At 41.5% G+C, this 7,818-nt stretch overlaps 1 pseudogene; it reads left to right on the top strand.

The window, feature by feature from the left end:
- Positions 1-617: 617 nt before the first annotated feature.
- On the top strand, positions 618-4,678 carry LOC123428972 (annotated as a pseudogene).
- The last annotated feature ends 3,140 nt before the right edge of the window (positions 4,679-7,818 follow it).

Below are 7,818 nucleotides of genomic sequence, written 5' to 3'. Positions count from 1 at the left end.
AAAGTAAGAGCATCCTAAATATTGGGTTTATTGACCCAGATAAAATACATATAGCGACGCTAACTAATTATCCCAAGGAGACGGAGGAAAACCTTCTAAGGTTTCTAATAGATCAAAATTTCTGTGACCACATACTGTTTCCATACAACTTCAGATGAGGGTCTTTACTCTGTTGTGTCCATTCACTTATAAGTGTAATTGATAAGTTACTGACATATATATATATATATATACATATATATATACATGTGCAGCTTCCATTGGATTATGTTGGACATTCAAATTCATAAGGGAAGAGTTGATGCCTTCGACCCATTATCGAGACCCTTGGAACAGTTCCAAAGCCTGCAGGACATGCTCCAAGGGTAATTTTAATCATTCTTGCGCTCTATCGGTCTCTTTCGATGATTTTCTAATATATCAATTAATGAAAAACTTAGCAAATCATTATCCTTGTCGGGCAGGGACGAAAAGGTTATGCCTTTAGTCCCGCCCCTTTAGTCCCGGTTGGTGAACCGGGACTAAAACCCCTTACGGGCCGGGGCTAAAGGCCCCGTCCCCACTAGTGTCCAACCGGGACTAAAGGTCTATTCCTATATATACTCACCCAAACAATCATGTTTCTGCTTCCTTCGACCTCTCACCGCGCCGACGCCGTCTCGCCTCTCCCTGACGCCTTAGGTCGTCGCCGCCCCCAATGCCGACCGACCGCGCCTCCTTACGCCGATCCCCGACGCTGCCGCACCCGCTCCTCACCAAGCTCTTCCCGACATGCCGCCTGGGACGCCGCGGCCCGCGCCCGCTCCTTCGGCCCCGATCGAGCTCCTCACGGCGCCGCCGACGCCGTCGCCACCCCGGACTCGCCTCACCTCGCCGTCGCCCGTTCCCCGCTGTGAGCTCCCCCCTCTCTCCCACCCCCGATAAGATTGTACGACATTTATCTCCATGCTTTGCTACAATTACTTGTGATGTTGTTCTCAGTGCTCTCTCGATTCCTATGATTAGGCAACGATTGTTGGAGCCGTTAGGAAGATCGAGTATGGCACTTCTGTTTGGGCCTTTTGCCTTTTGTTTGCTCTTGGAATGCACTTCCGTTTGAAGCTGTGTAGGTTTACTGGAAAAAAGTTTCTGTTAGGACAGCTTCTTGCAGTTTGGGCTGATAAGTATGTGAACATTAATCTTGATTGGCGGCCCCGGCAAGCGATCGTGCATCAGCCCAAAATTTATAATATTATTTTGAAAGAATAAATAGCAGTAGACAATTTCAATATAAATGAAAGAACACAAAATTAGTTGACATTGTTCAGAAGAATTTTGACATCTTTTTCACTAGATGATTAGATGTATAGAGAAAAGTTAAGGAATTTTGACATTTGAGAAATTTTTGTATCTGGCTAAAAAAGTTAAACCATGTCTATTTGACCAACATTATAACAAAATATACAATGATTTATAGTTAAGTTTTGACGAGTTTGACTATTTATAAAAATAATACAGTTAAGTTTTGTTTTGTCTTGTCTACAGTTAATAAATGTATACAATACTTAGGAACGGAGGGGGTATGTATGAATGCAATGTATAGAAAAATGTTGATGAATTTTGACATTTACAATTAATTAGTATATATATGTACACAATAGATTTTCTTAGTCCTTTAATAATGGATTTATCAAGAATGCTCCCATTATGCATGTGTACAAGTTGATCCATTTTTTTATGATTTCATCTACGTACCCTAGCTAGCTAGCTTCTATATGTCACATTGTCTGTCAAAGTATTGAAGAAATACATGGCTTCATCATTAGCTGATAGTAATAGGCGCACAATGTTATGAATCTCTTCAAGTTGTTTCGGAACGGAGTTCCTGATAGGATAATTCGCTTTTTGGTACGAAGTTCACCAAAGTCCTTTCAAATAGAGATATTTGGATGGCTCTTGTTGGACATCGTACCAAAAAGCTAATTATCCTATTCGGGACTCTGTTCCAAAACAACTTTGGAGAGCTTCATAGCATCATCCGCCTATTACTACCAGCTAATGATGACGCAATGGTTTTCTTGAATCCTTTGATACTAGAAAACGTGACATATAGAAGGGTAGATGAGATCAGCAAAAATATGGATCATTTTCTGCACATTCAGAATGTCGTCATTTTGTTAAATCCCTTAAAGGTTAAGAGAATCCATTATGATTCTGAATCTTGTTCCTAGCCAGGGACTAAAGGTTCCTCGTATATAAAAAACTATCCACAATTCTTTTTATCATGATCTAATATATATACACACAACTAATATATCTTTTTTTTTGAATAAAGATGAAAGGCATGCGGGATCGCCTCCTACCAACAGATCGTGTAGGAGCAATATTCAAGAGGAAATAGCGGGTTTTTTGCTCGACCAGGTCATAGCTCCAAAGGAGAATACCATTACAAGTTGTAATGCTTACATGTAATGAACTGCAAATTATAGGAAAAATTGTATGTATGTATATATATGTGTGTGTGTGTGTGTGTGTGAATGGGCATGCGAGAAATTTAATGATATATATATATATGATCAGTTCTACGAGAAATTCTATTTTTATATATGTGTAACGTGTACAATATATAGTACGTAGCGTAAGGTATGTTCTAAATGAAAAAGAATTAAATGGAAAACAAAAAATGAAAAGCAAAAATAAACAATAAATCTCAAAATCCCAAAACCCCAAATCACCAAAGACTCTAGTCCGAGTTGGTGTTACCAACCGGGACTAAAGGTCCTGGCCACGCCTCGCAGCTGCCCACCACGTGGAAGGGTATTAGTCCCGGTTCGTGATTAAAGATGGAGGTCTTTAGTCCCAAGTTAATAATCCCGGTTGAAGAACCGGGACTATAGGCCTTTACCAATCGGAACTATAGCCTCGTTTTCTACTAGTGTGCGAGCCAAAGCAGGCATGGCAATGCATGTCAGGCAATAAATACTATGTTCGCGGTCCAATCCAGCTCTCATGGAACTACAACTATGGCCCCACAGGGCGCGCCATCAGGGTGGACTTTGCTCAATAACCCAGACCTGGTGGCCACGGACGCGAAGGTGTCGTTTAAGACGGCGTTGTGGTTTTGGATGACAGCATAGGCGAACAAGCCATCGTCCCATGCAGTGATCATGGGCCAGTGGACCCCCTCGGGCGCGGACAACGCTGGTGGCCAGGTGCCTGGATACGGCGTCATCACCAATATCATCAATGGCGGACTAAGTGTGGTAGGGGCAGGATGGCCGTGTTGCCAACCGGATCGGGTTCTACATGCCAGGGCCGGTCCGGTAAAATCCAGGGCCCTGTGCAAAACTAAAGCTCAGGGCCTATCTATGAAAAAACTAACGAGCAATTATAATGTATATATGTCACAGAAAAAATTATAATTTATGTAATGTAATGTCTTACATAACAAGTGGACATATAAAAAAAGTCATACCTATTCAACTCGCGGTTGTTATTTATTTGAACATCCTCATTCTTTTAGTATTTTTTGAAATGAAATCTTCGATGATATCCTTATATATAATCAATTTTTTGGATCAAATATATCACATTGAAAATAATCATCAACATTCTCAGGAGGTGAACTATTCAAGTCAACATCAATATTATCTTCCTCTACCTCAATATTATTTATCTCCATCTGAACATCTCTAAAATGAACGTAAGGAACAATTACAAGTGCGAGGGTAGAAGGATCAACAGACTGATTACCAGATGACAATTGCATTGCTTTTCTTCTAATATATCTGTCCATACCACCTTCATAAGATGTATTAATTAAATGTTCTTCTTGTGCTTTTTTCTTGCGTTTATAGACACCAGACTGATGTTTTGTCATGATGATTCAAATCTGCATTATTAAAAAACAAAATAAAGATACACTATAATTTCTAATCAAGAAGGTAAAAATCAATCTCTAACGAAGTAATGATCTCTGTCAAAAGTTAGTTACAAAATAACAAATTAAAAGTAACACCCAAAGTTAATAAAAAAAGTGCTAATCAGGTGCTACTGCACCAATGCTAAAACTAAGCAGTTGAAGTCCTGGTCTCCTAGAGTCCTGGATCTGGAGCGGGCATAGATGGTGAGATGGAGCGGTACACACAAACTGCCTCGCCACCACGCAGTGCAGATGGCAGCGCACACGTGGATAGGGGCAAGGGCGCAGCCGCGCAGGGCAGATACCAGATGGATTCGAGACGTTGGTGATTCGATAGGTGGATTACCTCCAGGGCAGATGCGAGATGGATTCCAAGAGAACAGGGGACTCGACTTCAAGTGGAGGCGGCGACGTTCGGTAGGATTCGGAGGGATCGATTGATCGAGTCCTCGTGCCCTCCCTCGCGTGGCCTCGATAGCCTCGCCCTCGCGCTAGCCGCTCGACCGGTCGAGGCCTGGCCATTGCTGGCTCACTGCTTTGGCCCAACAGGACTGCCCACCGGCTCAGTTTTTTTTTCTTAATACTAGTCTTATCTATTGTTTTGGGCCCCTCAGAATCATGGGCCCTGTGCGGGCCGCACAGATGGCACCACTGTGGGCCCGGCCCTGCTACATGTGTTACTGCGATGTCCTCGGCGTTGGCTACGGTAATAATCTCGACTGCTACAACCAGAGGACGTTCAACTGTGGGCTCTCGGTGGGGCTTGCCACTGAGTAACAACATACTAAGAGAGTGAGTGAGTCCTCCATGCATGGATGTATGAAATAATATTCATGCTTAAAGCAGGCACTAAATAACAATTATTGAGGTACATCACTAATCATGATGGTAATTGAAGTGAGAGTGTGCCGACGACGATCATATCAACCTTGGACAATTTCCCACGCGCATCGTCACTTCGTCCTTCTCCAACCTTCTTCTATTCCATAGTTCCTGCTTTCAGTTGTAAATATGATCAACCGAACTGGCATCAAATACCCACGCACTACTATGAGAGTTGGTTAGGTATACATCAATAACATGTATATCATATATACCTTGTTTGGCGTTGGCCACCTTCTTGTCTGCCAGGTAATTGGGACAATTCCGCTTCTAGTGGACAGTCCTCTTGCAATGATAACACTCAGTTTCTGATTTGGGTCCAGCCTTGGGTTTCTTCACTCGAGGGACAACTGATTTGCCACTCTTCTTGGAGTTACCCTTTTTTCCCTTGCCTTTTTTCTTGAAACTGGTGGTCTTATTGACGATTGACACTTAATATTTTTCTGGATTTCTGACTCAGCGACTTTCAGCATCGCAAATAGCTCGGAGACTGATTTATTCAGAGCACTCAGTCATTCTGAGCACATGCTCACTGACAGACCCATTCTTCTCCATTTCGCAAGCATAAAACTTATTGGTGGTTTCACACCTCTCGATCCAGGCATTCTTCTCGAAGATAAACTTGAACTCCTGAAACATCTCATATGTTTCATGACGTTCAAAACGTCTTTGAAGTCCCGGTTCTAAACCATACAAGATTGCACATTGAACTATTCAGTAGTCATCCAGACGTGACTGCCAGATGTTCATATCATCTTGGGTAGCCGGTTGGGGTGGCGCATCACCTAGCGGTGCATCAAGGATCGCAAGCCACAAGTTGGAGACCATTGGATCTCTGTGCTTCATCACGGAGATATAGGTGTTATTCTATTTTATGACATTATACCTGGGAGCAAGGACTAGGTCTTATGAGAGACAAGTTTTTCTGGTTTATATTAACTTGGCATGATCGATTAGGATGCATGCATATGATTACTATTATGATGTTTTTTCTGTTTTATGAGATTTTAACTTGGTATATGATTAAGATGATGATGAGTTGTTACATGAGTACGTAACATGATGATGAGTTATATGACATGATAATTTATGTGTATGATATGATGAGAAGAATGCATGTTTATTATGATACGATGGAACTATTGTTTAGAGCATGCACAAATACATAGAGGGGGCATAAATACAAAGGGAATTAAATATTTAAAGTAGGAATATTAACAGTAGCGCTGGAATAATAGCAGTAGCGTTGGCTTACTAGTAACGATTTCTTTATTCCAGCGCTACTGATAACATAGATACCAGTAGTGCTTTTTATCAAGCGCTACTGCTAACAGGTTAGATGTAGCGCGTTAGCAGTAGCGCTGGCTCCAGCGCTACTCGTAAGGGTAAAACCAGCGCTACTTGTAGCCTTTCTTCTACTAGTGTGATCTCATGATCATAGAAACATATACTTGACATGCAGAAAACAGCAGCAACAAACTGACACGATCATATGCAACGTTCATAGTTTTGGGTCTTGTCCATCACATTATTCTTCTAATGATGTGATCTCGTTATCAAGTGACAACACTTGTCTATGATCAGGAAACCTTGACCATCTTTGATCAACAAGCTAGTTCATTAGAGGCTTACTAGGGACAGTGTGTTGTCTATGTATCCACACATGTATTTGAGTTTCCAATCAATACAATTCTAACCTGGATAATAAACGATTATCTTGAACAAGGATATATAATAACAACTATTTTATTATTGCCTTTAGGGCATATTTCCAACAGTTTGATTATCTCGTCATGAATATAAAAACCACACTTCTTACTACCTGGTTAGTTACATCGTGCGAGATTGTCTTTGGTTAACGCAAATCCCCTAAAAAGATAGCATATGAAGATTTTCATTGTTCGTGGAATCTTGAATTTCCAAAGTTTCTTGTCATTACTCATCGCTGCCTCAGTATGTGTGAGCATACCATAAGTATAGTCTACTATGAAAGAGCATAATGCACTAAGGTTCAGGCATAACACCTACTGACCTTGTGTCTGGTTAACCAAATCCAACCCGGATAAAAGATTTTGTCGACACAAGTCGGGGGCAATGAAATCCCGCATGTATGAAATATTCGGCGAGGATAAACTAAGCGCATGCCCAATATTATTATTTTTATCATGAGCAATGGTATATAAGAATGGATATTGTTCTCGAGACTGGCATGGCCTCGTCAAATGTCTTTCTAAAAACGAATCACCGACACGTCCTTTATCCTGAAAGACCCAAAGTGAAAGAGATATTTCTTTCCCACCATTATGCTAGCCCAAAAGTGCGAGTCGTCAGAGTTTCAATATGCCTAATACGTCGCCTTTTGATCTAAATACTTGTTGCGCAATATGGTTTATCAAACACCATACTCTGAGTTGGGCCTCATTCTTGACCTACATGTCACGAATTCCAAAACCACCTTGGTCTTTCGGCTTACATACCACGCACGCACACGCACGCCCGCCCACCCGCACACACGCACATGCACGAACGCACGCATGCGCGTGCACACAAACGCACACCAAATGTCAGTTTCACCGTTGTCGTTATTCCGAACTCCATTTAATTTGAATTTTTTTTTGGAACAAATGGTTTCATTCTAATGATTTATTATCTAAAGTGGTTTGCAAGGATGAAAAATTGTAATGGAAACTACGCAATGATGATTACCCTATATAGTTACAACTAGTTTCCAACTTGTACCGATGCTTGAGTCACATGGATTGATGAGAGCTGCTAGACGTACGATAAGAATTCGTATGAACTTTGTACGATCCTACTGATCTGACGTTGTGAGCCCAAAACATCGGGAAACATGAGTATCTATTGTGATATGAAAAACATGGACCCGGATCCGGTGACTTGTCTCTAGAAAGTCACCTTGTAACTGGCCCCTCTCATCAGCCCGCCAAACATCATGCAACAGACAGCAGTAACCTAAAGCAAAAGAGGCATCCATACTATTCCTGGACATCCATCCAGCACAGGAAAGCAAAAAT

The sequence above is a fragment of the Hordeum vulgare genome, chromosome 2H, assembly GCF_904849725.1.
Source record: "Hordeum vulgare subsp. vulgare chromosome 2H, MorexV3_pseudomolecules_assembly, whole genome shotgun sequence".
Taxonomy (NCBI): Eukaryota; Viridiplantae; Streptophyta; class Magnoliopsida; order Poales; family Poaceae; genus Hordeum; species Hordeum vulgare.
Note: the sequence above shows the minus strand (reverse complement) of the source record. Positions and strands in the feature narration are given on the sequence as shown.